The 10,382-nt window shown below is 39.4% G+C and overlaps 1 long non-coding RNA gene across 1 annotated transcript; it reads left to right on the top strand.

Annotated features, from left to right (window-relative positions):
- The first annotated feature begins 789 nt into the window (after positions 1 to 789).
- LOC146002672 (uncharacterized) lies at positions 790 to 9,848 on the top strand. Its single transcript, XR_014443734.1, has 3 exons — positions 790 to 871; positions 8,127 to 8,195; positions 9,718 to 9,848. It is a non-coding gene; the product is annotated as an uncharacterized LOC146002672 (long non-coding RNA).
- Positions 9,849 to 10,382: the final 534 nt, after the last annotated feature.

The raw sequence follows: 10,382 nt of genomic DNA, 5'->3' as shown, positions 1-10,382 counted from the left end.
TATGTACCCACCCTACCTCCTTTACATTTTATAAGGGGTGTTAGGAGACTTTTGAATCACCCTGCAGATCTCGTGTCGTTTAAACTTTACAAACGTCTCTGGCGTTCTTAATTTCGTCTCGATAAGTTTCGAAGGATCTGATGATCTAGTTCTCGTCTTGATTTCTTACATGGCTGTCTCGGTACAGTGGGATCAATTAGTATTATCGTGCAAATTGTCCATAACCATGTCCGTGCACTCTATTTGACCCAATAAAACTCAAAACAAGCTGTTGACAACTTCTGCACCAGCATACATAAAAATCCATCGCTTAAAAACACATAAGATGTAAGAGAAAAATATTGAAAATAGTCATGGACAATTTGCCGAGCAATACTAGTGGATCCCACTGTACCATTCCCACAATAATAATCCTGGTAAATCAGCAACACAATGCAATGCTGAAAACTCTCTACTGCCTGAATGGAATAATGAAGCCTAGTTTTGCTATCGTCACACAAACACTTGTAGCAAACATATTATCTGCTACCGAAACCTTAACAAATGACACAAGAGTTGACGTTTTATGACCTAAACAGTACCCGTGCGGTATATTTCCGGAAAGTGAAGTCGTTTATCATTATTGCTTTATCTACGTCTGTTAGTTATTACACCACACGACGTATTTACCTCACGGTGAAATCGTCCAGTACAAGTAGATTTAATCTTCACTCTTTTAACGATCCAGAGTAACAGTACATACTTCTGCAGCTTATTGAGGACAACGAAAACTTCATAGAACTGTTGCAGGCAAACTTTTAATTTGACCCTGGCGGCACTGTCTGGCAACATTGTGTCATTTTTTTGAAGATATTATCCAACGTGATCATGAGTAAGTAAGACATTTATTTCAATTTCTAAGATTAAACGTATTTTGATGTTCTTTATTTCAATTCTTTTATTTATTCTTATCTCGAGGTCAAAATAACACTTCCTAATTCCAGCCGACACATCACTAAGGACGTATTTAGGAGACCGGGGTCAGGATCCCCCCGAAACACTTACCAAGTACTGAAATGAAATAATGCAAATGTACGTTTCAGTACAATACTGTACTCGATTGTATTATAATTAATAGTTATTAATTTCCTATGGACTTGTAAGGCTAGGGTTATTATGATATTTAGCTATTATTATTATATTTACATCATACTGTTTTGAAGGAGAGTGCCAAAGAAGATTTATGCACACTATTACTCATGATAATACGCACAAAATATTAATCAGGATGTTTACTTTTTGTTAACTGGATCTAACGTCCTTTCTTTATTATTCGATAAATATTCAATTCCTTATCTGTTTGACATTAATTTCATTGTTTGTATATAAATGTTGGCGATCTTAAGTACGTGCAAGCTAGATAATAAATACATGATATTATATCTATATTCTTATAACATTCTTTACTTATTCATGTAATAATAAAAATGCAATACTAAAAAATTTACATATTTCAATTCATGTGTAATTTAATTATAACTTAATTATTTTAATTTAAACATTTATATTATATTATTATCATTATTATTGAGACAGTTAGTTTGGACGGACCCCTTCCCCCGAAATATATTTTTAGATACGTGCTTGGCTGTCACGTATAGGTTAAGTGCATAAGCTATTAAATGGTGTGCGTTATGAAACAAAACCTTGCGACAGGGCCGAACTTCTGTTACAAAAAGAAAGTGTTAGAGGGAAATGGTAATGAAATTACAACTTGTACAGTGGGATCCATGAGTATTATCCTGCAAATTGTCCGTGACTATTGTCATTAATTTTTCTCTTACATCCTATGTGTTTTTAAGCGATGGATTTTTATGTATGCTGGTGCAGAAGTTGTCAACAGCTTGTATTCAGTTTTCTATTAATTCTTGAAGCTCTTATTGGGTCAAATAAAGTGAACGAACATGGTGATGGACAATTTGCACGGCAATACTCACGGATCCCACTGTACTAACTGTTGCTAAAATACTACTTGTCGTTTGAAGCTAATGTTGGCCCTTCCAAGGCGGTTCCCTGTAGACCTAACTTTTCACCCTCTATCCTGGATAGAGCTAAGAGAAAAATTACAGTGACGTCATTTCCAACTGAACATGTGTATTCTCCAGATAGCATAGTAAACTTGCTTCACAAACATGTAAATGTCTATCTCGTTCGCATTGGCTTATCGATATATAAACTCCAATCTTGCATCGTGCTTGGAAATAATAATAACTGCTCCTTGCAGGCCAACTAAGCTCTGGCGCCTAGACTTACGCCCAGGATAATCTTTTGTGGGGTCCTGTTGTCTTGTGTTTGTGTTGAGTGCTCCTTTACAACCTCAGCTTTTAATCTAGGTAAGGAGAGTTTAGTCCTCAGAGAAGTGTAGTTTAAGTTCTTGTTAAGTAATGAATGTATTGGTTTTAAAAATTGCAGGGATATGCGCTTAGCGCCCTCGTGCCTTTAAGATAAAGCAGGGCGTCAGATCCACAGAATATCACTTCGGTTCCCAGATTATTCTTTTCCCCTTTCTTAGGGGCTAAAGTCAGATCTGGCAATGTCTCATGGATATGGTGGACCAAAATTGATCCGGAGTTCCAGAAACAAACTTGGTTCACACGTAAAATCTCGGTATATGCTAGTAATTGAATAGAAGTAATGGCATCTGCATATTACTAGTAATAAAACGAAGGTTGCAGTGTTTTGGGACATGAAGGAGAAAGAGTGTTATTTCGTGAAGGTTTATTAGATTAAGTTCAATCTAAAAGATATAAATAGTAGGGGTCCATGTAAAAGTGCCCCCTGAACCTCAATTTTTAAAATTAAATGCAATGCTGTTACTTTATCCTATCTTGTGAGTGTCATTTGCATAAAAATTCAAGTATTATACATAATTTAGTTAGAAAGTAGAATGTATTTTACATATTGTTCGTTTACTTTAACATTTTCATTTACTTTTGTTTTGTATTGTGCCCCATCCATGACACCAAAAAACAATTAATTTCTACTTTAACTGTTCCATTACCCCCTCAACTCCACTAGAATATTCAAAGCTCAATTACCTTCTCTCTTTGTCTTGAATAATTTATTTTTCATCATATGCCAATTCACAGATTTTTTTTATTATTATAATTAAGTGAAGAGGCAGTGTCCCACCCGTGACACAATATTGTTCACTTATAGCTACAAGCCTGGGGAAGTATTATAAGGGTAGTTATGTTTAATCAACAATTTTAAGTTTCATATTTTATTTCACAGAAACTGAGAAAAATGTTGCAATACTTTCAGTTAATAGTTACTTTAATCTCTCAAATGTAGTCTGCGTGTCCCACTCGTGGCAATGGAATGCCCCAGTACTAAATGTTTTTTAACCCATATTTCTTTTAGAGGCCTTTCCTTAATTTTGTTTGTTTAGGGGCTTATCCCCGTATTGTGTGACGGGTAACAATAGCCTAAGCGCTGATGTGGGGATAATATAAAAATCAATCAAATAATTTTTGAAGCGGTATATAGGTTGCAGACAGCATCACCTGTAACGAAGAAAGGATATTACCAAACACACTTTACGCACGATAAAGCTTAACATACAATAAGTTCAATTGAACAATATAGGCCTTATCATTGTCTGTAGATTACTGAGAATTCACTTCTCATCCATTTATCTCTACTGTGAACTCACCTCTCATCCATTTTTCTCTACCGTGAACTCACCTCTCATCCATTTATCTCTACTGTGAACTCACCTCTCATCCATGTATCTGTACTATGAACTTACTCTCATCCATTTATCTGTACTGTGAACTCACCTCTCATCTATTTATCTGTACTGTGAACTCACCTCTCATCTATTTATCTGTAATGTGAACTCACCTCTCATCCATTTATATCTACTGTGAACTCGCCCATTTATGAAACATTCTCATAAACTGTGACGTGTCCCATTCCTGCACTGCTCTCTCTTGTGAATATAACATACGACGCAAATAAGGAATTCCAAGTCTTCAATCTCTTCATCGCCTATTTAAGGGTACATTGGAGAACATGCATTCAAGTGAAATGAAAGAATCCTGCATCTACCTTTCTCTGCTCGCGTCCTTGGTCATCCATCGTCTGGATTGTCACCTCTTGCTTCCTCTTTCATCCTTTCAAAACGAGTATGTCGTGAGGCCGTGCTCACCAATGCACGCGTACCTGGTGCCAGGTGAGGCAGACCAGGTCCGTCAGCCGCTTCCGAGTTTTCTATCGTGAACTTACTAAAACGTTCCTTTCGAGAATAATAATTAAAGTGCGGTTTTCGGTACAAATACATTAGGATGAAACGACAGGGTAGACGTGATAGCTGTATGCAGAACACAAAATATTCACAGTGCAACATTAATGGCACTTACATTATCTCGGCTATGGATTAGTCTTGGTTTCGCCGCGGGCTCTTCATTGAAAGTGCGAACCTGGAATGAAAAAAATATCTTCGTGAAACAGGTTCCACAGGGTGACACAAGGGATAATAGGAATCTTCCACAAGGGCTAATCCTCATTGGGATATGTACGTAAATGCACGTCCACGAAAATAGGCGGCTGGGCAGAATTGCGCTGGTGCCACATATGGGAAAAGCAAAGCGAGGACGGAATAAAAGTCGCTGGTTCCCGCGCACTGTCCGGCAACGTCAACCGGGCAGCGTTGCCTAGTTCGAGCGTCAGACAGACCTTGTGGCACTTTTGTGTCATATTGTCAGTTTGTATCACATAGCTTACAAAGGCCAACTCTAGAACGAGATCTCTCATTCCCTTAAACCTCCGAACACACGGGGTTGTTCTCCGGCGTAGCAACAGCGACAACTTCTACCACCCGCATAATTTCATGGCAGTGCGTTAGGCGCACCGACTGCATGTTACAAGCATGGGCGTCGGGGGGAAGGGGGGTCGAAGCGGTCCGTCAGCCCCACATCCTTTCTGAAAATTGGTATCATTTATTTCAATTTACAAAAAAAGCAAAAAGCTTTGTTCTTTTTATTGTCAATAACAGAAATAAAGTTCAGTTTGTTAGTGTTCGAAAATAATAACCGAATTAAAAATAGCATTACATAGAAATATGAGTGTAAAATACAGGAACCAGATTGTTTTCAGATTTTTCTTTTTAACCCAGAGAATAAATAATTCCACAGTTGTCAAAATACAAAATTTAGAGTTCTTTAGCTTTGTGATTAAAATTTCACCCTATTTTTTAAAGCTTTTCCTTCAAAGAGGTATGTAAAACTTAATACCAAAATCGAATAACTATGAATAAAATGTATAAAGATAATGATAAACAGTTGTTATGGATGGTTGTCTTCCCCATGATTTATAATAATAATAATAAGGAATAAAATGGTTTATTTGTATTAGTTTATAATTTATAGTACTCATCATCATCATGGTAATAATAGTTATCATTGTTATTATTATTATTTCTACAATAAACGTTATATCCATGGTCTGCCCCTTGCAAAAATTTCTGGCGACAGCCATGACAAGCCCGAGTGGGCAAAGTATTGCCAACATCGCTTCCACGTAGTACACCTCGGTAACTGCAGTGTTGCAGGCTAACGAGGCTCTGGCGTCTGAACCTATGACCACTTGTGAGTTTGTCCTTATATGTGCTGAGCGCCCCTTTACAGCTTGGGTAAGGAAATCTTATCCCTCGCACAAATGTTGATTTTAGTTGCGATAAAAGACTGGTTCCCCTGTAATGTGAAGGGTGCAAGATAGCCTAGGTGACGCACACAAAGTTTCCAATCAATCAATTAAAGTGAAATCAATTCTGTGCACATTTAGCGCAATTTTAGGTGTAATTCTGTACATGCAATGCCTCTGATATGGAAATGTAACTCAAATTTACTCTACATAAAGATAAGTGGAAGCTTAATAAAAAGTATGACTATGTAAACTTCATACTGTAGACGGTAGGGCAAGAGTGACGTACACAAGACCATTGCTCAGCAATCAGAATAATATACGTGTACTCCAACTTGGCAGGAGAATTGCGTCAACTAGGGGGTCATGCACCTCCGAGTATAAAATAGCGAGACGCAACGTCTCAGCCTTCTCATTGCTATATCGCTACCATCGACTGTCAACCGTAAAGTGTACAATTGGACTGTATCCATCTGAAGTCGACACGACGGAGCTTACGGCTGAGCAAGGTGAGTTGTGATTGCCTTACCGGATACAATCCCTTTGAATATCCTTCCTAGAATTAAATGTGTGGATCGAGACAACAGTATTTTTATTAAGGGTCTACCAATCTCCCGCTGCAGTCTCTATCACCCCGGGATAATAGGTGTGAGCGAAGCTGGGTGCTGAACACGTACTCTACGCCTCTAGCCACAGTGACTATATAAAATACTTACTCTATAAATAATTATAACTTATTCAGAGCATTCCCTGACATTCGCTACGATACTCGGCGGCAAGCGGCCCGGCGTCAGCGCTTGTCTTTCCCGGTAAACGAGGTCCGCGACAGTCCCACGCTACAGTCTGTTTCTTTCGCTCTCCCTGCCTTCGCTCTCTCTCCCTTTCTGTTGACGTTGCAGACCAACGCCAGTATAATCCTCCCTTGGAAGTTGTGTTGTGTCGTGTCCGTGTGTTGAAGATTGTGGAATTGTGGAGAAGTGCGACGACGTTTTGCAACAAAATTTCCTGGTGTTCCCGTTCCACATACGACCACTATATTAAACCTCGTAAAAACGTTTAGAGTAACAGGGTCAGTTCTGAATAAAAGTGGAAAGAAAAATGGGGAAATCTAAAAAATAAAGTATACAAAGACAATCCGCACACCATCCGTGAGTTAAAAGAGAGTATTGTACGAGAAATCGGGAGAATTACATTAGACGAACTTGCACGTGTAAATGCCAATTTCCTTCGGAGATGCCAGGAATGTATTGCAGCAGAGGGACACCATTTCTAACACCTTCTGTAGTCAAGGTTAGTACACAATATGAAAACTGTAATTTTAATAGCCGACTCTAGCGACTATCGCGGACCCCGTTCACCGGGAAAGACAAGAGCTGCTTGCCGGGCCGCTTGCCGCCGAGTCTCGTAGCGAATGTCAGGGAATGCTCTGTATTATTAATAAATATATGATGATTATAATCAGCCATCCTCTGAACATGTGCGGGCTCCCGTGGCCGAGTGGTAAGCGAATCGCGCTACGACGCATCCCGACCTAGGCATGGATGTTTTTGAGTGTCCATTCATCAATTTCATCATGTCATCACTCATCCCCCATCTTCGCAAATTTGCCAAAAGTGGCACAAAAAACGAAGTAAAATAAACCAAATCAAAAAATCAAACTCTGAACATGTAAGAGTCTAGCAATTCTAAAGTTTCACATAATTTTCATTCTAAATTACTAAATGTTCTTACGAGACAAGATTCTCGTACACTACGTTTTGGTCTCGTCTTGATACGTTTCGAATTGTCTGGTATCTTTTTCGTCTCGTATGGAATTTCGAGATAAGAAAGAGATTTATGAGTTATGACGTTTTAGTATCATCCTTACCAGTGGTGGCGATTAGGAGGGCAGCCCCCCCCCCCCCCACGTTTTGCCACTTTTGTCCCCGCACCATGCTATACCGCGTTTGTTAGAACCTGTCCCGTTTCCCGAGCTAGGGATCGATCGACAGTTTCGGCGCCAATGAGAAACGAGGAAAAAATCGTCTGCTGGGCAGCGAGGAGCGAATGGAAGCCAGAAGAGAGGCGCTTACGTAGACTCTGTTGCCACGTTGCGTATTTTAATTGGCTGCCTGGCTTTCACTTTCCTCAGCACGGAGAAAAGCCAGCGATCAGCTAGCGCGGGAACCGGGACAGGTTGTAACAAACGCGGTATAACCTATGTACCAAGGGAAATTAAACTGTCCTTGCCCCCCTAGTTTTGGAACCCAACCGCCGCCACTGATCCTTACAGTTGAAGAGCCACATAGCTGGAAACAGTCGAAATGCAGGAATTGGATATGAACCCACGACCATCAAAATGCAACTAGAATTCTCCATCCCCACTGTTTTTGAAGGCTACATTAATTTCATTCGTGTTAATTGGATATTGTTACTAATATTATTTTATTACTTTAACACAGGCAAGATGAGACTGATCTGCTTTCTGTTCGTTGTGATGGTTGTGATATCGCAGGCGGTTGCTCAAATAAGTATGTATTACAATGGCATATTTGTAATTTTATTTGTAAGGATTACTTTGACTTCACCTTAGATTAAATTACAATGCATTACATGTTTGCATTTCGGTATTTTCTTGTTATTTACGAGAGCTACTTTTTTTTCTACCTCCGATAGGGCATGAAATCAAAACCAGAGTGAATAACATAACGGGTTTATTGGCAAAAGTTACGTACACGTATAATCTACTTTTCAACGTAATCACCAAGAAGATTCAGACATTTATCGTACTGATGCACCAGCTTTCCAATACCCTCTGCAAAGAAAGGTGCCTCCAGTCTGTTGAGACAGACCTGCCGAAGCTCGGCATTGGTGTGGAAGCGCAGTCCTCCCAACCACTTCTTCAGCGCCGGGAAAAGGTAGAAGTCACTCTGCACCAGGTCTGGGCTGTAGGGAGGGTGATAAAACACTTCCCAGTCGAATCGTTGAATAAGGTCTTGGGTTGACGCAGCAACATGCGGTCGGGCATTGTCATGAAGCAAGACAATGCCTGAAGACAGTATGCCTCTCCGTAGTCTGCGCAATGTCTCACAGTATGCAGCCGTATTGATTGTGCCCTCTGCCTGTAGAAATCGTATCACACTATGCACCGCACGCTTGGAGGGAGAGTCGATTGTAGCAGATATCTCTACGCGCCCGTCGCTCAGCTTCAACTGAAGCTTTGGCCTTGGCAGTGGTGGTGGTAGCAGTGTTGTCACATGAAGGGAAATTTCCCTTTTGCAGGGAAATTCGGACTGACTTTTTAGCCAAAAGGGAAAAGGGAATTTCGACGAAGAACACCACAATTGCAGGGAAATTTTAAGGTCATCTGACTACATTGTTACAGTTTATATTAATTTTGAATTTCATATACACATTTTTATGTTATTTATTTATTTTGCTATTCCTACATGTTTCTGCTCCTTTAAGTTTATTATACGTTGCTTTTATGGATCTTTGGATAAATAGTAACGATGAGGATTAACGATTAAATAGTTTCCTGACCAGGATTCAAACCTGGGACTTCTGGTCAGAAAGTGATGATACTGAAATGTTTTTTTTTTCAAACGAATAACGAATTCAACGGAATACTTAACTACATACTATACTACTGCTTCCACCACCACCACTAATAATGCTGCTACTACCATTACTACTAATTATTATTATTATATAATTTGCTTAGGTGAAGGGAAAAATTGGTCGAAAACGGGAAATTTGGCCCCTTGGAAAGGGAAATTGTGCCCTCATATTGTGGCAACACTGGGTGGTAGTGGCAGGGGAGACGCCAATCACGCTGCGTGACGCTCCGCTTCCTAGCGCTTCACGTGCCACCTAGCGGCGCCATCGGAGGTTGAAAAAAAATAGTCCTCGTATATTCATTTGTTTTTAACAACTCGTTGCTTAGCAAAGAAACAACATACTCTTACATTTATTTTTTATTTATTTTCTTATGTGAGTCATACACACATACATAATTTGAAATTAGTCACAAACCATAACTTTTTCTTGCAGCATTCGAATGCGAGGACCCTTGTATCGGATACGTGTGTAACGGGGAAGCGACGTGTGTGCCACAGAACCTGGCATGTGCAAGAAGCCCCTGCTGTCCCGTCCCTGTCTGTGTGCCTCAAATGGGCCGCTAAGTGCATTTTCAAATTAAGAAAGGATTAAGCATAGTGCATGGAGTACACTGCACAGTGTAAAAAAGTTACCTGAAGAAATGGAAAACTTAAGACTCAACTTCCGACATCATCCCACTACCACTAAAAGATTAACACAACTGTTCTTAAAGTTTTAACGACTATTACACAACTAATCTAATTAATGTGATATTAATGATCCCGTTTATTAAAATATATTTATCCATATGTGTGAGCAAAATAAAATTTTCCAAATCAAATCTTAGTTTCTTCTTGTTCCTCTCAATGCTGTTGGGATCCATGAGTATTACCGTGCAAATTGTCCATCACCATGTTCGTGCACTTTATTTGACCCAATAAGAGCTTCAAGAATTAAAAGATAACTCAAAACAAGCCGTTGACAACTTCTGCACCAGCATACATAAAAATCCATGGATTAAAAACACATAGGATGTAAATGAAAAATTAATGAAAATAGTCATGGACAATTTGCACGGTAATGTTCATGGATCCCACTGTACTACATATGGGTGTTCT

Source organism: Lepisma saccharinum, chromosome 18 (genome assembly GCF_977018435.1).
Source record: "Lepisma saccharinum chromosome 18, izLepSacc3.1, whole genome shotgun sequence".
In the NCBI taxonomy this organism is placed as follows: Eukaryota; Metazoa; Arthropoda; class Insecta; order Zygentoma; family Lepismatidae; genus Lepisma; species Lepisma saccharinum.
Note: the sequence above shows the minus strand (reverse complement) of the source record. Positions and strands in the feature narration are given on the sequence as shown.